The sequence below is a fragment of the Acanthopagrus latus genome, chromosome 13, assembly GCF_904848185.1.
Source record: "Acanthopagrus latus isolate v.2019 chromosome 13, fAcaLat1.1, whole genome shotgun sequence".
Classification (NCBI taxonomy): Eukaryota; Metazoa; Chordata; class Actinopteri; order Spariformes; family Sparidae; genus Acanthopagrus; species Acanthopagrus latus.
In genome coordinates, this window is record NC_051051.1 from 25209619 (window position 1) to 25235523 (window position 25905).

The following is a 25905-nucleotide window of genomic DNA, read 5'->3' on the forward strand; positions in this document are numbered from 1 at the left end:
ACTACACTAGAGCACTGCACAGAAGCCAGCAAGAGGCTTGTGCAGGGTGCAAACAGTAATGGCATTTGGCACTTCCTGTTAGCTTGCTAAGATAGCTTAGTTAGCTAGCCCCTTGTCAATGAATAGATGCTCACTTCCTGTAGCATTGTGATACTGAAAGAAAGTAGTTCCTACATGAAGCCGCTCTCTGCAAGGTCTGTTCTTGGGTAACTGTGTCAGGATCACTGCAAAGACACAGTGATTTAAAGTTTATCTCCAAATCTCACAACAAAATCATTTTAAAAGATAAATAGCACTTCAGGTAAGAGGATTTTGGGCGTGAATTGTCCTTTTACAGGTTTTGTTCAAATTTTGGATGGCAGGATAAGTCTGGATGGGTAAAGTGGAAAAAAAAACAAACACAAACACACACACACACACACACACCCTTGCCCCTCCTTCATTTCCTCTGCGGTGAGCCAGCAGGTCGGGTTTGGTCGGGTCGGGTCAGTGGTCGTGTTATTCGTGTTGTTCAACCTTAAAGTGAACCTTTGTTCTCCAAAATAAACGTGGCAGTGGACCTGGGAAGCCTTCGAGCTATGAATGCAGAATAGTGATGAGCCAGTTATGTCAGCCATGCACTTACCTAAAACAATGTACACCCAGAGGCCAACATGTTGAAATACAGTCTACAGGCTCTGTTTCTGTGTGGAGGTGCGATGACCAGTGCCAGGATCAATCCGACACTTTCATGTGTTCCTGACCTTGAGACCGGCTGTGCCTGCTGATGTTTTGTGTCCAGAGCAGAGCTCACGATTCGCTGGTGGACAGAGAGGGACAGACGGGTTTGTTCAAATGAAGCAGTGAAACAACCCAATTCCAAGAATAAATGTTGTCATTTTCAGCAAACCACAGAACTTGGTTGTGTTAAGGCACACAAACCAGTTGATAGGGACAGGAGACGATCATGGTTTGGCTTAAAACACCTAGTTCTATCTCCACAAAGTTGGCTTGCGATTGACACGAGGTCTCCTTGAACCTGTGCAGAGTGTTTTCATAGTTTTCATATGTTTTTATAGTACTGCTGCAAGTGCATGTGTGAGTCATACAAAGTGCATCACTCCACAGTGATCTGTGTGATCAAATGGTCAATTAATAAAGATAATCAATTTGCTGATTGACATAAAACCAATTTGCTGACAGAATTTTGACAAATATTTGCGTGTGCTGGCCTCTCAGATGTTGTTTCCGTCGTTATAAGCGGATTATCTTTGAAGGCTGGACTGAGAAAACAGGCATTTTGAAAACATCAGTTGAAGCTCTGGAAACTTTTCACTATTTACTGATCAATTAACTGTAACAGTAATTTATAGATTTATGTATAATAAAGATAGATTGACAGACAAAGATACAGTAGAGTTGTGTTCGGCAGTGAACGGAGAGCAGCATCGTTCTCTGGCTCGTCAGTGAGAGCTGTTGACTCTGTGTTACTGACATTATTTGACATTGGATTTGGCTGCGGCCTGATCAGCTCCAACTTGGCCCCACAGTGGAAACCAGCTGATGTTTTATTCATCTTGTCTGAAATAACCTGACCTGACATAAACCACATCCTGCTGCTGGGGGGTCCTCACCTACAATGGACTGGAACAGGCCGTCTCTGCCCCCTAATAACGGCGCCCTCCGGCTATCTGCATTAATTTTCAGCTCCCTGCTGTCTCTCTTTGCCGAGTCCGAGCGTCCGGCATCGCGAGCGCTCCGGGAGGTCATCATTCCGGCGCGCTCGCAGGGTCCAGATAAAATGAGAATTACGACCTCGTTTAATGGTGTCGTTTAAAATCATGCTGAGGCCTGAGATAGCGCAGTGCCTCCTCTCCACTCCGTCTTCTCCTGGCTGTTTTTCTCTGGTCTTCAGTAGGATGTTGACGAGCTGGGTGAAAAACCAAGAGGCCAGACGCACGCAGACAACTGCTGCAGGGCCGTAGATGTGTTTCAAAAGATTATTTTAATGGGATTTTTTTTTTCTTCTGTTTTTAGATAGTAGAATACAATGGAAAATAAATGCTGGCCAGAAGTATTTGGACAAATGAACACTGCAACCAAATGTGATTGTTGAACATGTCCTGTCAAGCCCACTCTCATTAATAATCTGCTATGACAGCTTTGGTTATTCTGGGGAGGTTTTTTGGTTCCTGGCTGCAGGGATTTATTCCCATTCAGCAGCAAAAAGCATTAATGAGGTCGTTGTCACTGGTAATGGTTGATAAGCTCTGACTTTCAGACAGGCATTCCAGTTCAGTCAGGTGCTTAGCTTTGTGTGCTGGAGAAGAGCTTGTTTGCATGTGATGTCGGGTCAGTCACGTTTTATGTGTCTCACACCGCAGATGGAGGGAGGACAGTGAGTCGTAACACACAGTGATACATGCAGTGGTGCGTATAAAGTAGTATCACAGTCTCTTAAAATGGCTGTTGTGGAGGAATTCTTGAGAAATGGTCAACTTATTAAAAGATCAGGAGACTCTGATGTTTTACAGAGAAGCATTTATTGAAGCCTGATGAAGGAGAACAAGTGAAAACACTGTAGTCTGTTGGCTTTGGTTACACTGGAGACAAAAGAAGCGTTATCAGTACAGCTGCCCTAACCAGATGTTGTCAGGAGACACAGAGGTGAACTGCCATTAAATAAGACAGGAACATTTTATCTTTAACCTGAAGAAGGAACACCTGTTGGCGTAGTTTACGGTTGCTCTGCTGTCTGAGAGGGGTTGGTTAATACTTCATCAGATGTAACGTTCCAGCTGCTATGTAGCTTTTTTCTAAATGTCTTTGCTGGAGCGCACCTTTGTACCTGAGCACCGATACAACTGTCTGACAACTGTCCTCCATTGCGTCAATTCTGCTCTTCTCTTCCACCCTCCATCTGTATTTAATGTGTTGTTGGAAACATCCTATGGTCATAAAACAGAACTGGGTCTTCCCCAAACTGTTGCTACAAAGTCAGAAGCACACTTAAGAAGCACAAAATGTCCCTTCCCTAAGGAGCAAAGTGCAAACCATCTAAAACAGCTCGTACCAGAAGTGCGTAAAAAATATGGGATCAATGCAAATGTACCAAGAAATATGACATTTCATTCAGAAACATCCTCGAAAGTTGAGTTACTTACTTCAGAAAGTTATGTGACACACGTCATTCACATACTTGATGACTTCTGGTGTAAAAACGCAGCCCGACATCTTTTATTAACCTCATAACTGAACATAACTGAGTATAAAGACAAACGAGGTAATGTGGTTCTGAGAATCTTGATGTTGAATTTTCTCAGGTTTCATTGCTTATAACCACTTTTACTAGTTCAAATCAAAAAGCAGAGGGACACTCTGAGACGATATATGCATTTTTGCTAAATTACTTCTTTATTTACTCATTTCTGTTTAGCTGTGACCAATTTGGAATTCTAACGAACGGCAGTAAATTTTATCCACCCTCTCTGCTTAACCCACATCTGTTGGCATCATTAACTCCGCCTCCTACTTCTCAATTCAGCTCGGCAGTCGGTCCCTGATTAAAAAAATAAAGAAAACACAGTTTGATTTATACACTGCCACAGGCCAGCTGAGCAATCGTCCACCCCTTGCACCGGCTATCAAGGGCATCTCTGATCTGACTATAAATAATCAATTATTTCAGCTAATGACCCTACAAGATCCCCTTTAGACGAGGTCGAGCTTCCACTTGGCAGGCGCCCCTCCACCCCCGCAGAGTCGACAAGCTATCCGACATTAGCGGGCGCTGACACGTCCTCCCTGCCTCCCTGATGGACTGAAGGACCAGCTCTCCTCTGCTGTGACAGAAAACGCTCTGAACAGTCAGCTGTCTCGTCGGCCCGTCCGCCGTCCCAAACGGCCAATCTGCAGTGTTTTCATATCGAGGGTGTTGTGCTTAATTAGCAGCTGGCAGGAAAGATGTGTGAGGGCGATGCTGACGCGCCACAGGTCAGGAGATGATTGTCAAACTGTCGGGTAGAAAGAATATGATCAGCGTGTTACCCTGCTGGGTCCTTTGGACGGTCTGTCTGCAAGGCCACATGTCTGTCTGCTATGGCTCTTAATTCTTCTTATATGTTAACTTTCAGATCAGACTCAGACAGTTTTCAGTGCATGGTTTGATGTCTTAACTCTACCTTGAGTACCTAATGGAGATATTTGTTTTGCTCAGATCACTGTTCAGTCACGCTGAAATTAAAGTTAAATTCATGAGCAAGAAAACTCAATTCAGCCCACATCAGGAGTTTTTCACCCACATCAGAACTTGGTCTGTTATTGCAGTTAATGTGAGCTGTTAGCTTTGAGCAGAGAGGTCTGCCTCTTGTTACGGTTACCAACATTACCCACGATGCAACTTAGTTACTTAGATCCTGAGGCAGCAACAGAGCCGTAGTGTTCTGCTGGCGCTGCTTGGTTCAGTGTAAACTAAGGAGGTGTGAAGGTGTTTCCTCTGGAGCCATAAAAAGGCTTTAAACTGCTTTATTTACACAAACAGCAGTAATCCCTGAGACCTGTGCACACACTGTTAAAGGACGAAGAAACACTGATCTTTGAGTCTCACTCCCAGCTCATCAAAAACTGACACTTTAGGTTGTAGTACAGGGCAGCCGCCATCCCATCCCACTTTTTTAGAAACTGGATGTGTAGAATTGGTGGTTAGCTTTTAACACGTTCATGCTGCGATCCTCACAAAACAAGCAAGATCAGCAACACCAACACACAGAAAAAAGAGAAATTCAATGTGCCATCATCCTGTCACCCATGTGACCACAGTGACCGCCGTTCAGCAGAATTCATATTCAGTTCATACTTTGAAATTAAATAATTAAATGTAGCATTCAGCTAGTATTAGCATTACGTGTCACATCAAGTACCTACAAATATTCATGTTGTGTTTTATTTACATTTTTTTTTCAAAAATCTGATAGGTTAATTTTTGTCATGTTGTGTTTTAATGTTTTGTCATTGAATAATCAATGATATATACAATGTTACAGAGCTAATACATGAGGGCCTTTATAAGAACCCCCTCCCCCTCCAGCTGTCAGTACACAGACTGAAACATCCTGGTGGACGTCATGTCAGGATGAATGTTGACGTCAAAGTCGGATCCCTGCTCAGAGTCAGAGTACTTGCTGATTCAGTACTGAATGACAGGTTCATTTCTGGTGTTGCCTTTAAGCGAACACCCTAATCCTCTACAATTAAATGGACCACAGACGCCCTTCGGTGCCATTTTGTGTCTGGCAAACAGAACCGCGGCCACAGCTGCTGCTGCACAAGTTAATATTTCTGGATTTACTAATTATGTTGGATTTGTGTTTGTAAATCTTGAGCGTGTGGCCTGCTGGGAGACGGAGCAACATTTCATTTTCAAACAAAAACATGGTTTAGCTGCCGTCTGGTGTTAGTTGTGTAATTTTGTTTGTGTTTTGGAGTTTTTTTTCTTCCTCATTGTTAGGACAAAAGAAAAAAAAAAGATAATTTCAGATTCAACACTGCCGAGCGTTGCTGCGCCCGCCTCAGTCTCCGAGGTTCAAGGGAGGCTTGTTTTTCCAATAGCTTTAGTTTGCTCTCACCCGTTGGGGAATGATAAATATGCTTGTTTTACAAAATGATGTAGTTTGAATACATAATAATGCGCCGCGCTCCAGAGTCAGGTTCAGATTCTGCTTTTGTTAGCCTTGGAGGGGATGGATTGTAACTATGCATTCTAGAGAAACAATAATCAGAAAGCTAATTAAGCCCTAACGACACAACTGGATTTGACAAGATGAGGCCATTAAGATACATTATTCAGTTGCTATATCTCTTGTTGTAATTGTCTTTTTATTATCTGCACAGGATGATCTGTTGCGGGCAGCATCAACAACACGCAGCCCTTTTTGGTTGAATTCATGTCTTCACAACTTTCCCAACATCCTCATGCTGCTTAAACCTGAAATATTAATTAGCCCGACTACTGCCTGTTTCTCTGAGACAGGCACGGCATTAATTTTGCATGGGAATGTCACACAAGTGGCGAGATTCTTAATTTGTTTGTTTATCTTGTAAGCCAGGAGCTAATTAAAAATCCGAGCTGCAGGTACCGTCTGACAGACCCGCCGCTCGTATCACTCATATCTGTCTTCTGTCGCTCGTGGTGACAGTTTGATTTGCGCTTCTTCTGTTTTTTTTTTTTTTAAAGTAGGAGAAACAAGGCTTAAATCATGAAAAATGTCATGCACACTCACAGCAGCTCGGCGTCTCTATCAGAGGACCTGTCATATCCTCTGGCTGACATGGAATTCACACACGGGGGGCGGACATGTTCGCCTTGTCTGAATGCGGGCGGGAAACAATGCTCGGCAGCTCCCTTTCCTCTCGTGTTTTCCCCTCCATCTATTTCCCACTCTGAGTCATCTGCTAAAGACTTCTGCATTGTTGATGAACTGTATCCTCTCAGTGAACCCGCTCTCTGTTTAATGGCACTTCTCAGTGTTTCTGCACAGACTCGGTCCGCTTTAATATCTGCTGAAGTTAGAACAAAATAAGCATCAGTGTCGCTGGTGAAATGCCACCTTGTCGCCGTCATCCTTGAACTCTCACTGTTCAGCTTTCACTCCAGTGTGACTGACTCGCTGTGAGGATGTAGGCTGATTTGCAGACATGACTGGAACAGCATTCAAAGTCATATCACCGTCCAGTAAACAGATCGGCCTGACATCAACCTCGAATTAGGAACTGCGGCTGCTGCATGAATCATTCATGAGTGACAAACTGTTGCATTGTAGACGTAATTCTGGCAAATCTGAGAAGGGAATACAGCACAAAGGATGATGTCAGCAGAGAAAAAAAAAAAAGCTTTTTGAGCTCAATGTTTGGTTTATTTTACTAATTCAAATCTAGCAGCAATTTCACAATTGTTATTTCATAATCGGTACATCTAAAATGACAAAAACACATTGTCCTGCTTTACAGGCCAGGTTTGTCTCGATCCGTACGTATGCCGAGCATTTTTTTCGGAAACAAACAAAAATGCTATACAGCTCCACAGTGACACTTTTGGACCAGGTCTGCCACCAGAAGTGAATTTCTCCATAATTCTCACCACTGACATTGAAGAAAATCCTTATATGAAGAGTTTACAGCCTCAAACCAACCAGACAACTATGAGATGAGTCGTGACCAAAAAACATTTGATTTGGAACAAATTCTAACTAAAATGAAGAAATTGTGGATGATGTGTCCTTTCAGTCTCCATCACAGTGGACGAACCTGACACACACAACTACCTTGCTGAATGTCCAGGTCATTTTTCATCTTCTGCAGTTTTATGATCTGTCCAATGTGACTTCATTGTAAACTAATCACATCGCTGTGGCGAAGCAGAACTGCTGTCTCCTTTCTGACAGCCGTGCTTAATTACGTGACTGTTGACTCCGAGCTGAGAGGAGATGGAAACAGGTCGGTTTAGCTCCACTTCCACTGTTACCTCATGATGTTTGCATGTTTCATTATTAGAAGGTAGATCAGCTCAGTTTATGTGTATTAGAAACATTAAAATGCCCTTTGCTCCCAGTGGACTGTCGAGTGAACAGACCGGTAAACCAAACTCCATCCTAAAAGCAGGTGTTTTATAGTTGGGGCTTTATTTTTCACAGTAAAAACTGTAGTTACAACTTTATAAAAGCGCTTGTTTGATTCAGATACATTCGACACACATGTCATCGACTCAGTAACATCATGAACCAACCTGTGATGAGGACAGATGGACATGCATTGCCTGGCTGGGTATTACGGTTAACAGTAAACGGCCTGATGCTCCACTGGATGCTCCAATGAAACGGATCAGTCATACGTGAGAAGTGCGAGCTTGATATAGACTTGCAGTGTGGCTGTACATTCATTCATGGACTGAGTCACTGTTAATGGCGCTTATTAATAACTTTATGTTATATGACATTAGAACATGCAGTAATTTCAGTAGGGTGGTTGAATAGCTCACCGCCTCTGAGGAGGATGTTGAAAGGTTTCTGATGCTTTTGCACAGCTATTAAAATAAAATAATAGCAGGAGTTTCTGGCACATATTCACATATTTCCAGGGTGGACGAACAAGTGATGAAGCCTACAGACCTCTTTTAGATTATTAGTTTCTTTGTCAGGTTTTTGTTTTTCTTCTCAGAGATCAGCAGATGAAAATGCACGATTACTAGTTACAGCAGCAGCTAGACAGGTCGTGGCCCCACCGGGATGTTGGATTTGCATCCAAATCTTGTGTTTCATACACAGTTCAACTGGGAAACCAGAAAGTGGCCGGTTCAAGTCCTGAATGCAGCCAACGTACCCTTAAGTTGTGTCTCTCTGCGACTATTGCTAGTCTACAGGTCATGTGCATGCATGTGTTTACGACGGGCCGATGTGTGAGGGAAGAGGCAACACATCTGTTATTTTATATTTTATTAGTAATGACAACCCCCCGAAGAAAGTGAACACTAAAACATTCATCCTGCTGACGAGTGTTGTTTGTGTCACCGCAGTGATGAACGCCTGTGTGCCTTCAGAGCCGTGTTGTTTGTCCAATAACTATTAAAAAACATATCACGAGAGACAACACGAGACAATGTGTTGTGTTGAGTGACATGTTTCCGTATTGTAATCAATGTGATACCTGTAGTGGTTCCTCAGCGGGAGTGAGCGAGATGTCTGCACGGCGCAGAGTCACTCTCAGAGATCATAATTGCAGTTGCCGCGCTGTAACTGCTCATCATGCCGTTCGCTTCAGCTTAAATGTTTTCCCTTTGCTCAAAACACATAAACCAACCCACACCAAGCTTTTTTACATAATACAGGATTCATCTTCCAAAATAAGAGGCAGGCCTTTCAAACAGTGAGGTCAAGGCAATCTCAGACAAGGCTGTAGGATAAAACTGTAATAGCTTGAAACATTTCTGAGACACATTACATTACACAGGTGCAAAGTTTCATTCAGGCATCAATACAGTGTTCATTGAAATGTGTGCTGCCGCTCTTGTTCCCCACCCTCTAATCTGTACAAAGCAGCAGTCACTTCATCCTTGTCATTTTTTTTCTCTCTCAGCCAGATAGATGTGACACCCGACATCACTAAATTAATTTTAGTCCGGCACTGACACCAAACAGACCCAGCGGACAGACGGACGAGGTGATAAGATGACCCACGGCCGGTCAACGGCTCACCGAGCCTCAGTTGTCGCCATAGTGATGAAAGCTCTCTGCAGAACACGTAACAACACTGTCGCAAAGGAAATGAGGAGGATGACAGTGAAGGTGGAGGTCAGAGTCGGAGGAGAAAGAGCTGGAAGTAGTCTGGACGTGTGATACTTCGCGTTGACGTTGGCCTTCTTCTTCACATTGACACCATTACACTGTTCCTCAACACACAGATTCAGGAACAGAGGAGCTTCTCTTATTTCGTACTGCATTGACTCACCGAACTGTCACAGCACCAATATCCCCTTCTCCTCCTCACAGTGTCAGCTCGTAGACATGTCACTTAACTGACCTGTACTGCAGGAAGATTGATGTGATACAAATGAAAAGTACACATTTAACATGTCCGTAGTTTGCAGAAATGTGTGATGCAAACATTTTATTCTGGTGACTGGGCTGTGTTACACTGAAGTATGTCACACAGCTAATCCTGGACCTCCATGATGACGCACGACAGCGTGGCAGCACTGCAGAACCTCCGTGTGGCGGCCGGCTGCTGAGGGTACCATCTTGATGGATTGACTGGCTAACGTGATGTGCAGGAGCATATGTAGTCGCTCCACAATTATCAGCTTTAGGTAAATCAAACTTGCACCGTTACGACTAATGATCAAACTCCCTGCCGGACAAATGAATGGCAAATTAACTTCCAGACACCAAGTTTCAGGCCCTGTTGCTTCGGCATCGAGAGGTGACCTGGAAGAACTCCGGCGACCCCTCGGCAGCTCTGACTTTTCCGTCACAGAGTGCTGGACGCATCTCGGCTGCGAAAGCAGCGAGAGGCGTCAGGCTTGGCATGTGTTCCTCTCAGCCTCTGCCACCTGTCCCACTCCGTCAGTGTCAGACCACATTTCATGAGCAGGCCAAAAGCCATCGGCTAGATATAGCAACTGGCTCACAGAAGGGTTCCTTCATGGGTCATTACGTAGCAGAATAGTGGGCTGTTTTCGAAGCCATTACTGCAGGCGCTCAGGGTGTTGTGTGGGTTTTTTGGGGGGTCTGTTTGATACCAGCGGCTGAGTGTTGGGTATATTTAATTATATCATCTCATCTGGGATCATGTAAGATCAGAATGTCCTGTTGGATGGGGTGAAGGCAGACCTGGCAGGGAGTCAACGGCTTCCTGACTGACCCACCATTAGTAAACCATTTGTGGACTTGTCCATTCATCTACTACTATTGTATTTTGTCTAAATAAAGAAGCACAGCCATGAAATCACTGGCTGTCAATGATAGAAATGGAACACGTGTGCTGTCTTACTTCCAAAAGTCCAGCAGTGAAGTTTCTGCTCTTGGTACTTGGTCACTACTTGGTAAATGTGAAGTAGTTACAAGAGAAGAGTGGGACTAAATTGCGGAAACACCCGCGAGGCAGACAGGATTCAGGAATTAAGTGCAAACATAGAAATCCATGAAAACGCAAGGAACATCAAACTAGTGCATACTGTGAGGAAAGGAACAGAACAAACACTGGATGTAGGGAAATCACAGAGACAGAGGAAGTGAAAAGCAACACATGACACATGAGGGCACAATTTTAAAATATAACAGGAAAAAATAACAGAACAAGAGAAACCAGGGTCATGACAAAAAGAGATTTCAACCATTACCCCTTGTGACTCTTCTGAGGGGCCATGGCGCCCTCGTAACAAGGGGTAGGAAACACCAGAAAGGGTATTTTGAAATGTTTTATCCTCCTTAGGTGACTGTAGGGCAAGAAAAACACTTTTTGGTTGACATGCTCTCAGCACATTGCCATTATGTATTCGGACTCACAAGCAGACAAAGCCTGTGGCACGGAACCGGTCCAGAATGTGATGCACTGCAACACATTGTCCGTTCTTGTGAGAGCCACATGTGATGAAAAGGTGTTTATTTGCTTTCTGGGATAAAAAAAGGAATGAATTTCTGGCACTGCTGACACATTTTTACTCAAGGGGTACAACCGCCTTCCTCAGAAAGAAGAGAATCAATCGACGTTTGACAAAAAAACATAAAGCGAATCCTGGATCGATTGCCTTTCTGCTGGGGAACCCTTGATGTGGCTGATCAGGACGGCATCTCGGTATCAAACGCTCTCCTCTTTGTCCTAGCATCTGTTTTTGTAGCTTCAATTACAGGCCTCCCTGGGCAGGGTCACTCCAACATCCCTCAACTCTGTTTGAATGAAGACGTTCATCTTTTTTTGCTAATGCATCAGTAAAATTGCTCGTATAACTGGACACTCCAGTAAATTTTGATTAAAGACCTCTAACACTCTGGCGCCTGATGGTCGTCTGGAAGGAAAGCCCCTTGTCATAAAGTCGTTCTACAACCCTCAGGGTGAATTATAAAGCGCCGTCCATTATCATTGCTTATTTCTGTCCCCAAACTGAGAGGCAGCGTGTTAAATAATAACTTCTGAGGAGTGAGATAAAAGCTGTGGTTCAGTAATTTATCTAAAATGCTAATATTTTCTTAGGGCAAAAAAAAGGCAGAATAATTTAATACAGTTCAACTGTGTTACATCCCGGTCCAGTGATAAGGGGGCGTTATCTGCTGGTGTGGGTCTTTTGAATGCTAAGTAGTGTCATTTTTTTTTTTTTTTTTTTTCTAGTGGAGTGAATTATCGCAGGCTGTTCAGTTTGAAGCCCTGCATAAACACAGAGGTGATAAGGATTTTTTCTTTTGGACTCTTGTCACTTCAGATTCCACTTTTCAGCGAGCGCTAATCTGCCTCAAGTTACTCGTATTCAAGACGTAAGTCAAGTGTAAGTCAAGTGTGTGAAGTATATTTCCATATCGCTATGTGTCAGTAAAGATTTTTTATAAACTATTAGTTGGTTTTTCTATACATTACATATGGTGTCATTTTACAGCGTTAGTGTGGTTGTCATTAGGACACTGAAGTACATTTAGTAACACAGTTGCTCCTGACTGTCCCTTCATACTAAATACTTCAACATGTGGCTCCAGCCAGATACAGAGTTTGAGTTTCAAACTGCATCCTGTTTTCATTCATGGCTTCATGGTTTGTCCTTGATAAGAAACAACAGTCCAAAGAAAATGATTCCAAACACAGAGCCAATCAGAGTAGTCGTGGGGATGTTTCCATCAACAATACAGAACAATGTCAATCCGCTCTGTTGTCACTTCCTCTGATGTTGGGAGTGCATGAAGACGATTGGGATGCTTTGTTTGTTCCTTCCATGTGTTTTTGTTACCGAAGCCGGTGTTAGCAAGGAGAACAGTAATTACAGGATGTGATTCTGGTTCCATGAGTACGTGTTTAGTCCTTTAACTGCATGTTATCACACCACCATTATTTCTAATATGACAAAAACAATTGACTGTAATGTCAGTATTGCAAAATCCACTTGGACGAAGAAAGTGACACCCGTGACAGTGTAACCAGGATACTTCCCACCTCTGTGACCTGTTTGGTCTTGGGGTCTGTTTTAGGCAGTACTTTGATCCTGAAGGTGACATTACCACTATGGTATAAACGTTAGTCTTATGGTAAATAGTTGAGAGAACTTTATACATCCAAGATCAAACTAACAAAAAGTCGGGACTTACCAATTACCCATTACCACGGCATATCTGTCTACTTCAGCACCATGGACAGCGGCTCGGGTTTCCCATTGCACAGCAGAGTTATGGCAGTATATATATCGCTGCTAGCAACTGACATGCAGCAAAATATACAAACTCATTAAAACTCATTAAAACTCATTTAAAAAGAGCAAAAGTGCAGGTGCAGGTAGGTAGCCAGTAACATCTGGGACTTGACTGGTACAATGGCTGCGTCCGCACATTCCTGGAGCTGAGCTCAGGGTTTATTGTGAGTTAGAACTTTTGTTGAAGTTTCATTTATCTTTTTTTTTTTTTTTTTTCTCCTGGGCTCGACGCTGCACTTTGCTTCGATGCGACTTCGTACTGTGTGTTACATTTTGTTTGATATTTGGAAGCAAGTTTAGCAAAGGGCCAGTTTTCTTTTAGCTAAAAGTTAAAAGAACAACATCACACATCTGTGTGTGGAATCTAACAAAGTTCACAAGATGTAAAACACAGATGCCACAGCAGAATCAATGGAGTCAAGTCAGCCTCCCACTAATCAGCATCTTCTTCAAAAGACGCCCTCCTCCTCGCAGGATAACCCTCGCTCATGTTCTTTGCGCGGCTCTTTTATTGTCAGCAGGGAGTGAAAGCTTTTGTCTCGTCAGGAAACAGCCTTCTGAATTAGTCGCTTTTAGCCGTGAGTTCTCTTAGAAATGACTTGCGTTAACACTTCTATGCAGGCGATCAGTCTTTGGCAATGTTTAATCTTGCCTTTTCCCTTGGTGCATCTGCACTCTTCAATCATCATAAAGTCAGAGGGAGAAACCTGAAGAAAAGCTCAGTTCAAGGATAGATGGAGCGTCGCTTCTGTTATTGTTGTTTGCCAGTCGCTGTTGTTGCTTGTTTTTACTGTCCTTTCATCACATCGTCGCGGCTGTTAGTGTGCTCAGTCTTCCCTGAGCCGAGAGCCTGGTGGCTTTCTTAGAATGTAAAAATGAACACCGCTGCAGACTGTGTGAATAGGAAGGTATTGCTGCCATAAAAACAATCATAAATTCCCCATTTTCAACAAAAACTATGAAAAACACAAAGTCTTGTTCCTCACGAACAATAAACAGGAAGAACTGATGCAGCAGTTGTCTTGACTTTTAGTCACTGGTGCAGGTGACGCTACAGTAAGATAGATCCTACGTATAGTCCCTGTAATATTTATTGAACAGCACTGAAGCCATGCTCAAGGATGCAAAGAGTGGGAAAACCTCCTATTATTACAACTTGGGGAGCCTGTCATAATGGGCTATTAACCATTATAATTGGTTCGTTAAAAAGCGAGATCAGATAGCTCATTTTTAATTGGCTAAATTGACTGAATTAGAGTTAATTGCCGCCATTTGCCACCAGTTTATGGTCATGCTAATTCTGTGGCATGCTCCAGCTCAAAGTCACAACTGCAGGATGACGTGACCGTCTGAATTATATGATGTGAATGTGGCATTTCACCCTCCCTGACCGCCGTTATTAGTCTCCAGGCTGAAGATGAAACAGCGCTGATGACATCACTACCACTACTATTCATTCAGGCAGAAAAAGCTCCACATTATGTGATCCAAACACTGAAAGCCACTTGTCGAGTTGGCCCGTGGATGTTTTGTGTGTGTCTCCCAACAACGGCGTCATTGCATGATGGTTGTCATGGTGACAGGACGCCAACGCGTGTCCCAGGTCAGCAGGAACAGCAGGAATCCACAACAGGAGGCCGAAATGGACGACAGGCTGATGTCCATGTGGAAAATGAAATGTGTGTGTTTTGGCTCTCTTACCTGCCAGTCTTAGCAGCAGATGTTTTGTGAACACACTGCTTGTTTCCACTGATTGCACCATCAAACCAGTAACTACAGTATCCCCAGACTCCCTTTAAAAAAAACACGCAATTTGGGGAATTTTTGAGTGAAGAGACACTGGAAAAAAAACCTCTCTGAAATGGCTACAGTATGTTACAAATCATTTGGGCTTTCTTGTGAATTTGGCATTAAATACAAAAAAGTTTTTTCCTCTCTTGTAGTAAGTGTCAGTTTGTTGAGGCTTCACTGTACAAGCCTGACTGCTTCTGTGGCTACAGTACGTCTCCTTTTGTTGAGCTGGGAATAGTCTACGAGCTCCTATTCATACACATTACGTTATTTATTTGTTGTGTAAGAACATTATGTCTGTTTATCCAAGTGATGTACATGTTTATGTGCATATGGAGCGAAGTGAAGAAGCATGCTGAGACTTAATGCCAAGTGTGAACTGTCTTGGAGCGACTCACCAGTAATGCTACTAACGCCAGCTATAAACAGGCGCTACGCAAATGTTTTCACAGCCTGTGTTGTCGTCCTCGTGACGGGTAAACCAGGATGTCATTTTGACCACTTCATGCTGAAATAAACAGTATACACAGACATGTCAGTCACAGTCTGTTTACATCAGCCTCTGGTATTCTCCTGTAAGTAATAATGTCAGGAAAAACACACCTCTGACACACTGGGATTTGAAATGTAAATGTCATCACACTTGAATGAATACTCAAATGAGTTCGGGACCTAATTTGCGATGCTTAAACTTCTCAATCTCAAGCCTGTTTTGTTTCCTTCTGCCTCAGGCTAGAGCGAGAGGGGCGGGGGGGAAATGTAGTTTCATGTCATTTTCAAAGTATAGTCGGAGCGTTTGCTGTGAAAACGGAGATGTGGCCACTTAAAACCCAATCTCGCAAGTAAATGAGTATCTCCTCTTTAAATGTGAATTCATGCTGAAAAAATACAGATGTGATGTAGATGATTAGCCCCGTTCAAGATGCCGGTCTGCAGATAAGACCGTATTATTCCCCCGATGAGCTGATAGCACCACTCACACATAACTTAGGAAAAGAAACCAGCTCTCCATTGCTGTGACAGAGAGGGGCTCGCATTTTCACCGCTGCTGCACCGCTGCTCGACTCCCAGGAGCTGATCAAATCTTTTTGTGCTCTTTCAATTGCCGGAAGGCACTGAGGCAATGAACCGGCAACCGGTGGTTTATGAAAAGGTTTTGAGTTTTGTGTAACAATATGTCTGCTGAGGTCTATTTTGCAGCATTTTTTAGGAGTAATAGGTTTCAGTGGCTGCTGCAGCTGGTTTAATGGGAGCACACAGTACATGCACAAGAGACTCTGGGAAATCTGAGCGGCTCTCAGTGGGCTCTGAGCTGCTAAATATTAGACATTCACAGGTAATTCACACATTTGTGGAGCATTTTAGATGTCCAGCACCTGCTTGTCTCACCAAACAGATATGTCTACAAGGAAGCCAGACATTCATATGACCAGATGTCCAACTTTACATGTTCTTCACATTCATTTTTAAAAGGAAAGTCCACTAATTTCGCACTTCTTAAAGTGTGTTCACCGGTTTTGAGCAGTACTACTGCATTTGTGAAAAAAGTAGTAGAACAAAGTGTTTTGCAGACAGATTCCACGTGTAATCTGATTAATACCACCAGTGATGTCACTGAGTGGCTAAGTTGCATTGTGGGTAATATGGGCGCCAGGTTTTGAAAAGGAAGAAGAACTACAAAAAAAGGGAGATATCTCTGGTTCTATGTCGACCGCGACCATTTGAGTACAACAGTGTTATAGGACATTACCCACCAGCATTGTGGGTAATTACTACATTACCCACAATGCAACTTGGCCACTGAAGGGAATCACTGGAGGCAATTACTACATGATTGCATCCAGCCTACTCTGGAGCCACAAAAGGCTTTTTTTTTTTTTTTTTTTTCACACGAGTAGTGCAGCAGTCTGAAGCCTTCACGGTCATAGTTTGGGTTTTGGTTAGTAATTTCCTCATGATTAAATCCTCATGTGTCACGTCCTGCTCACCTGTGTTCTTGTGTTCTTGTGTTCCTCTGCTTGCTTTCCCCTCCCCACCTGCCCTGCATGAGCCTCTTTCTCGCAGTTTATCAGCACCTTGTCTCCTCCACTCATTCCCCTCTGTGTTTCTCCACCTCACTCCACCCGCACCTCACCCCCTCATTAGTTTAGTCCAGTTTTAAGTCCAGTTACTAGTTCTGCCATTGATCCACCTCCCTGTTGGTCTCTTTGCTAAGCATGACAGTAAACCTTTAAGTATATCTACAAAGATCAATAAAGGTTATCGTCTGTTTCCAACCCCAGCTCCCTCTAAATATGTTTACATACTACTGATTTCTTTACCATTATATACAATCAAAGCCTCATTACTGCTCATTATCCTCACTAGTAACATTGTTCAGTCCAGGACACATGCTATTCCTACACTTCCTCCACAACGTATCAGGTACAGGTGGACAGAAGGTGTATGGTGCACCGCGTGACTCCTGTGTTGTTATGTTCCGCGTCTTTACTACAACTATTTTCAGACTTTGCAGAAAGTCACAAAAAACAAGGACTTTATGCTTCACTGATCTGACACTTGACACTTCCAAAAAGACAAAAAAGACAGCAACTGGAAGGCCTTGAATACATTTTTATATGTTGGACATAGTGTCTGACTGCTAAAAACACCACTCAGAACTGTGAGAAGAAACTGTTCTGCTATGCCAAGTCATTTTAAAAGGCCAGCAGAGATCAAAGATGAAATCAGCTCCTGTGAGTAAACTTCTGTTCACCAGAGACTCAAGAGGTAACATTCAGCTGTCGTATATCTGGAGCAAGAAGTGTGCAGTAGGTATTTCTTTTCCTGTGACATTAACCTGAGGCACAAACCATGTCTGGCTGTGATTTTGTTAGGATTTTTGATATCAGTCAGTCAGTTCATCACGCTGCCTGTCTGAGAAAAAGAAGCCGTTGTGAGAGAAGTAACGGGCCACACAAAGGTCAGAGCTGGTGTGGATTCCACAGCTTGACTGCTTCTGGAACAGTTACAGGTCACTCAAATCGCTCTTGGTGTCAGTTTAGCTCCTTTCCACCTTCTGCGCCCAGCGACACTGATACAAAATATCAACTTCTAACTGTTTACTTTGTCTGCTTCTTCTCTTTGCTAATCAGATTTCCTCGTGATATTCAGACTCATCTCGCTGCTAAATGATAAGTTTATAACTAACAGAGGCTGGCGGTGAATCTCTAAGTTGCCTTTTGGTGCCTCGGAAACTCACATAAATATGCTAATTGTCAGAGCTCCATTAAAACTGGCACATACGGCTAATTGGTGTTTAATTTGATACGATTCACTCATGAAGCAGCCTTTGTAATTGTGAGCCGAAGTGGTCGCTGTCTGAATCACTAATAGCAAAGTTGTAAACACCACAAAATTAAAGGCGATATAAGAGCGATGTTAGAAGATTAACGTTCTGCTATAAGCACATGTTGCTGTGCAGCTGCATCACAAGTGAGGATGTGCTTCATATTGAATTCACTTCAAATTCAGCCCAGTTTTAATATTCATGTCCAGATGACACATGTTCAGCAGCTCTGCACCTTTTCAGACAGCTAGGGAAGAAATCTTTCCCCGCTGAGATCACAGAATTCAACAGATCCCAAAAAAAACATTGTCCCATAGTGTTCAATTATGCTTTAATAAATTGCTATTTTTAACTGTGTCATTTACAAATAATTCCCTGCAAATTCTGATGACTAAAATGTGAACAAAATACGGTTCGGCTCAGCGCTTCCTCCTGTGGGCTGAGCCAGAACCGAGCCCTTTATGCCTTAATGTTTGTTTGTAGTTGCTGTAATTGCCAAAGTTCCCGTCAAAAACAGAGTTCACGTCTTGTAATTATGACTGGGAAACTCTGAACTGGCACTAATTTATGTAAAAGTGCCAAAAAAGCAAAAACAAAGTAATGCCTCCGTCAATCGTTTAATGTTTTTGAATCCCAATTTAAAGGAACAGTTCTCCCACAGGTAACAATTCAGTCATTATGGTGATGTTTCGTAGTCCACAAAACATTTCTGGAAAATATACATGCTATATAAAATGTCTCCAATACAGTTTGTCTGTTGTAAAGTGTCCAGAAGCTGCGAGATTACAAATTGATTTGAAAAAATGTTACTGAGACCCTCAAACATACCATCAAGCCCGTGCTAGCACTTTTAGCCTAGCCGCTATAGTGAAGATTTTGGTTTAAAAAGCAATCTAGATGATGTTATTTTCAAATTATGTTGGGATCTCCAGGCTTCCACAGACTAGGATTATGCCTGATGAGCTGTAAGGAGCCATTTGATGCTTTTTCTCTCACTAGAAGTTTACATTTACACCCATTTCACCCATTAAAATCAGGCGTATTTCGGTGGCTTGAATCTCTTTGATGCAGATAAGGACTTCTGGGCCCTGGCAGAGGTATTAAAATGTTAAAGAAAAGGTAAAAACTCATAAGACATAAAGATCTACTGTGCATAAATGTTGCTGGGGCTTCCGCTTTACATTAGATTAGCAATACATTTGAGAACAGATGTCTGCACAAACAGTGAGTCACTTCTGGATCAGTTCACTACTGCCTGAAAGAATAAAACTCATAATCTATGTGGGCTGTAACTTTTTTTATGTTTCCTTGATGTTGGTCCGGCTCACATGACTGCCTGCTGTAGGTGGTTTCCTTTAATCCTCAGCGTAGGCTTGTATTTTTTGGTTTTATCATTTTTGGAAGTGCTTTGAACCGAGCTAGATATTCTTGTAAAAAAGCTTGCAGGTTTTTTGCTTCTGTTCTCTATTTCCTGAGAACCACATTGTGTGAAATAATATTATGGGTCACCTCTCAGGAAGTGTGAGGATTTCATAAAAACATGAGGTTAATCCTCTGAGGCTCTGTGGATTCATCTTCACCCTCTTAGATCATGGCATCACTTCACAGACTTCAGGATGTTTTCCTCTTTTTTTTATTTTGTCTTAATTTCAGATTTGCTGAAGGAAGCCAGACGTCACGCACACACATACAGCTACACGAGGCACGTCTGACACCACCACCCTGTTATTTGTTGCTGTTCTGATCCGACTCCTAATATAATGATGCCACAGGATACACATTGCCCGGCTGCTGCCAGCAGACAGGCAGGTCATGATGCAGAATTAATGACTCTGTAGCGTGGCAAGCGGTTTCTCCCGGGACGTTTTATTTTCTAACACCGAGAGCTCAGTGCAACACTGTGGATTCACATCTCCCTGCGGTCGTTTGTCTTCAAACCTCAGCCACACTTAGACTCAGTTACTCTACTCTTCTGGCTTCATGTAATTTAGAAAGACCGAAGCACATCTGCTGATACGGACGAAAAAAGACATTCACGCTGTAGCTTAAGGATCCCTCCACACATGTATTACTACCTCAACATTTTCTCCTTCTCCCTTATTAAAAACTCCAGAAGATATGGATATACATGTATATGTTTTTAGATATTGATTTGGAGGCTGTGACACGGCTGGCTACTTCATCTTTCTAACTACAATGTCAAATGACATTATTACATTACACGTTATGGACTTTTCTTTCCTTGCTGACATAACGCTCTCTGGCTCTGATATCTATCTCACTTGTAAATACATGTGCAAACAGTCTCCTAGTGTCAGACTCTGCACATACATCAAGATCAAACATTAAACTGTAGAACAAGAAGAAAAGCAAACGTTTGACAGTAGAAGAACAAACAAAGACTTTGAAAATTATTCCAGAAAGTCCCTGTGTTCGTCCTAGAAGATAAGCTACTGTATGCCTGCACCCATAGCAGCTGGTTTGATCGATACACATCATGTAGTCAGGCGAGTTTACAGCAGACCCCCTCCAAAATATTCTGAGAAGGATTTGATCATTTTAATCCAAAGCCAGCAGAGAAGAGGTCATCAAGTTTTGTTGGTTTGTTCGTGATCAATATGTATGAAACATGTGGAATTGATCTGGGGATTTGTTTGATCAGTCAAAAGTGAGGGTACATCAGAGAGCAGCGACCGTTGTTCTCCACCCACACCTCCCTCAGCTGCGTTGTTATATCTGGAGGTGGAGGAGGAGAAGGGAGAGCATGGTTTGACCTCAGCCACACTGTTTTGGAAATGTAAATAAAGTTGTTTTTTTTTTTTGCCAGCTGACGTCCAAACTCTCATCTCTGACCCACGATATCGTTCCACTAGCTTCTACCACCCACGAGCTAATGAAGTCATGGAATACAGTATTACAAGCTGTTTTCTGTTGCTGTGCTCTCTCTAAATTTCAATTTTATTGCAATATTTTCCTGCAAATTCCTCCTCATCATCTTCATCTTCATCATCCTCATCATCATCATCATCAGGTAGCACTTCACATTCCAGCACCAGAACTGATCCCTCAGGCATAATGATTATTGGAAAATGTCAAGCAAAGCCTCGTCTGAAAACACAATGAGCTGCTTGACTTGCCTCGAATCGTATTAACTTAACGGGGAAAGCTTTGATTATGAAGCCATAAAATTAAATTTTAATGAAGTAAATGGAATTATTTTTGCTTGACATTGATTTCTGAGCATTAGGACTGTTCTTACCGCACACCTGAGCGCACCTCGTGGCTGAAAAACTGCGTCCCGGGGAAATTAATATGGAAATGTAGCAAAGCGAAGAAAAGTAGAAAATATAAATCAATAAAAAAAATACATGTTTAATCAATTTACAGAAATGTTGTAATTGGATTCAAATTCTTGGCAGCATTAAACTGTAAAGCTGTGCATCTGCTAAATATAGAGCAGCGCGATATTCTGGATGTGGCTCTCGCTCCTTCAGTATCTAACTCGTGTCTCACAGGGATTCATTATGCTCAAACACGCCGAGACTACGTTGTCAGATCAGGTGCACTGGGCTGATTTTATTCAGCAGAGCCCACAAACATGTGATGCAGCATCACCGTGGACGATATCTGCATCTTAACTGTAGAGAAAAAAAATGACAAAGTAATGATCGGCCTTCCCTGCGTCCCTCAACATCAACACACAGGTCGAATGATAATCGGACTGATGCTAAGCTAACACCCGTCTGATCAGTGTTGGTGTGATACTCTCTGTGATGTCCTGAGCTCATTACGTACTGAACTTTTTGCAATTGATGCCCACAATCATGACAGTGACTCTCCCTCTGCCTGAGCAGCTACAGGACCTTATAGATTTATCTACACTTCACAGCGAGAGGCAGAAGAAGATATTGAATAACCCGCAGCAGCTGGAGGGGCTCATGCTGTATTATTTGGTTGTTGTTTTGATGATGTGGAGCGCTGATCTCTGTGAGCAGATGCTTTCCGTCCCGTGGGCCGCCTCACATTTTGGCACGTTTTTTGACTGTTTCATATATTTTTTTTCATTTGTAAACTTCCTAAAATTCAAAGAAAAACCTATTGCGCCGGCAGATGGCTGTTATATAACAGATTTGTTGATATTCTGCTGATTGTCAGTCAGAATGGCTGAATAATTGATGTATTTAAGTCAGCTCACTTGTGTTTTTTTTGTTTTGTTTTGTTTTGTTGTTTTTATCCTTCAAGAAATATTCCATCTATAATGTATGTCTTCTTGAGGGAATTACATGCGTTGTTAGCAATATATGAATTTTGCCGCAGAGTTGTAGCATTCTTTACAAATTCATGCTCTGAGCTCTGGGCCTGGATTATGTTCATTTGTAGTCTGTGTGTATAATTTTACCTGGATAACTGTATCTTCAAGGTAAACGGACCACCGTTGAATAAACAGGTTGATTCAAGTGTCAGAAACAAACTTTTACATGCTTCAGTTTTGTTGACCATTCATCGATGCAGCCCGGTAGAGCTGCAGTGAGTAATTGGTTAATCTGTAGATGAAGCTTCTCAGTCATCCAGGTCATAGTGAAATCTCGGTGCTGTATCAGCGGCAACTGGACTGGTTTCAGTGTCTTGATATGTTTCACCTCTCATCCAAGAGGCTTCTTTAATTCTAACTAACTGGAGGGGAGTCGCAGGCTTTTAAACTCTGGGTGGGAGTGTCCTTACAGAGTCCTTAAGGACACGTGTGTGTTTCAGAGTTTTTAATCAGTTAATGTATTAGTCGACTGACAGAAAGCAAGTATCCCAAACATTTGATTTCCTTCTTGCTTTTGTTTTTTTCTGTTGTAGTACTGCAAGGATGAAATATTCTTGTAGGCCAACATGTTTCCCTCAACACAAAGTCTGTGGGATTGTTTGATTGCACAAGTTTCAAAGTACTTAAACATTTTGCTCAGCAAGACATTCTTCACACAGTAACAGCTGTAAATCAACTACACAACGGTCACATGACTTCCGTGTCACCATCACTAAGTGTCTCACTGCACTATACACCAGACTATAAATGAGTCTCAGTTGTTTTTCCATGTTGATGTTTAATGGACCGAACAACCCCTAAAGACTTAATTAGCCTCTTGCTAGTAACCGCCTTTTCACGTGGTGTATTTACTATACTGATGTATTTTATGGCATTGAACAAAACATGAACATCTCTTAAGCTCGTGTTTATCACAGACTTACATTCAGACATCTAACCCAAAAAAACATTGACTTAGAGACAAAAATGTTAAATCGCTTGTGGATTTTTGGAGTCATTTCCGCAGCGCTCCATGATAAAATGAATGTATCTGGTTTAAATTATACATAATTTGTGGTTAACAGATGTTATGGTACTTCAAAAACGCAGCACTCGCCTCCTCCTCACAGGGTCGGAGCTCAGATTCAGCAGCAGTTTCGCACATCTCTCACTGGATGTTGGTTTTCCTCCTCAATGATCAAACTCGAAAGTGAAGTGCTAAAACACAATCTTTGAACACGTTCGTAAAGCTGTTGATCTCTGACAGCGATGAAAATTTAACATCTACATGTGGGCTTTAACCCCAGAGGTGTGCAGTAGCCCATGGCTACACTCTGATGTTCAGAGTACGTGGGCAGAAGCATCAGAGATCTCAGAAAAGATCCAGAGCTGTGCTTCACCTGCCTGATGCCATTTTTAATTTGTCCTGCTGAAACTATGAAACTTTGTGCTGATATTTCTGAGGTTTCGTCAGGTATTAAAACATAAATTTCCAATATATTATGACTCGTTTTTTCTTTTTTTTTTTTAAGCTGCACACAATAGCAACTACGTCAAACCAAGGACTCCACCACTGAAACAACTTTGCATCAACTAAAACACGATCGACAACATTCACCTGACATAACAGATGTGTGGAAATGTTAATTAAGGCTCCAGTAGTTCAGGATATTAACATGGATTTTATTTATTGCGTTCAATCCACACACACACACACACACACACACACACACACACACACACACACACACACACACACACACACAAGATGCACTGAATGCTATTGTGTCTTGATTTCACTCCACCTGTGGCTGATTAAGGTGATTGGCTGTGATTAAGTGAGGCAGCCACCTGTCTATATCAGGTCCCAGAGATCACATCAAATTAGAGAACGAAATGAGCGGTGGAATCCAACAAACTCTCTGTAGTCCACACTTTGTGAAGTGTGTCGCTCCGCAGATACACGCAGAGTAAAAAGGGATTATACAAGTTTGAAAGAACCAAAAACTTTCCCTCTGGATTTTCCAGAGGTCAAATTCTCTCCGGAGACCAAATTGCCTTTCGAACATCAGAGCTTCACCGCTGAAATGACAGAACTCCTCAAGGAAGTGCCACCATCACCTCTGCAGCGCTCCGTCAGCACAGTGGCCGGGAAGAGGTAAGTGTTTACATGAGTCACTGGATTTTTGTAAATTGCACTTAATTGACTGCGTTTCCACGATCCAGTGAAACTAATCCTTGATTTGAAAAACACAGTAAATGCAGCAAAATGCCGCAGGCGTGTTGGACGGATGCTTTATTGATGGTTTGGTTGCGATGCTTCCACTAGTATGGCTGCTGTTCTTTTCTCCCAAGGTTGATTGCAAAAGAGAAAGGATGAAGAAGAGTAGATGGTTTAGATGTATTTCCTCAAAAGGGTCTGGATCGCTGTGCCTTTTTTAGAATTGGTTTACAGTGGAGGTGTATTAGGATTGATGCTGTACTGTAAATAATGTAAATGTCCACTCGGAGAACGACAAATACTCATAATGACGGGCAGTTTGTCTGTCAGAACGGTTGTTGGGAGGCTGTAAAATAGATTCATCTCCCCCCAGACGTTTGCACATATCCTCCCACTGCAGCCTGTCTGATCTCCATCTTCTGGTTTTCTGAAGCAGAGCCTCTATTTTATGCATTTCAAGCTATTTGTGATGATGTTTACAATCTGAAGTATTATTGCCCATTTTTGTCGCCGTATTCAATGTAATTGTATTCTATGGTGCGATAACAGTGTTGAGAGAGATGGCACTCAAAGTGCTCAGAGTTCTTGTCATTTGGATCAGTTCTAGTCTGTAAGAAAGTTATGTCCTTTTCTATGTTTCTGACTTTTCTATTAAATCATATGTGCTCGAAAAGAGAAAAAAAAAAATGTATAGACAGCCTGTTATGTTGTAATCTGTTACAGCCATTACAGTCCTGGTAAAACAGATTGTCTTGATGACTACAGATTGTTTTTGTCTTTGAGTGAGTCTGAATGCTTTTTCAGCTACTGTAGGCTCACATATTCAGTTGTTCTCATCCCTTTGTTGGAGAGACAAACGGTTGTTAAAGGTGTGAGGAGAGAACAGAGCTTTAGAGCAGCAGATCGATGTTTGCAGGGTTTGAAGCTGTGTTTGCTGTGCCGGTGTGCGTGTTTGTTGTTGTTCACACAGACCAGGAGATTGAAAAAAAAATGGTGGAAAATGCTGGAGTTGTGCTGTTATCTGCTGTTTGCACCATCTTTGCCTTTCTGATTCAGGACATTTACACATTACTGGATCTGGTACTTTAAAGTAGGTTGACAGTGTAAAAAAAAAAAAAAAGTTTCCTTGAATGTAGGCCACACAATATGTGTGTAGATTATTATGTTTTACATAAGATTAGCACTTGGTTGTGGTCTCAACACAAAATTCCAATGTCTTAAGTTGAAGCGGGCGTCATGAGTTGGCTGGAAAAGGATCCCTGTCTTCCCCATTCCCCCGGCATGTGAGCGTAAAACTTCCAGTCAAACAAAAGTCAAGAGTTCTGACAACAAACTGCTCATCTTAGTTGAGTTAAAAC

At 42.3% G+C, this 25905-nt stretch overlaps 1 protein-coding gene across 2 annotated transcripts in view; it reads left to right on the forward strand.

Moving 5' to 3' along the window:
• The window catches only part of sgcd (sarcoglycan, delta (dystrophin-associated glycoprotein)), a 281116-nt gene that overhangs the window by 29315 nt on the left and 225896 nt on the right, over positions 1-25905 (forward strand). Inside the window, exon 1 of one of the 2 annotated variants that reach the window (XM_037120240.1) lies at positions 24213-24484. The exons of the other annotated variant lie outside the window; for it this stretch is intronic. The gene's annotated coding sequence lies outside the window, so the exon portion shown is untranslated. Of the gene's footprint in view, positions 1-24212; positions 24485-25905 lie in introns of those variants that run through there. 2 annotated transcript variants of the gene reach the window in all.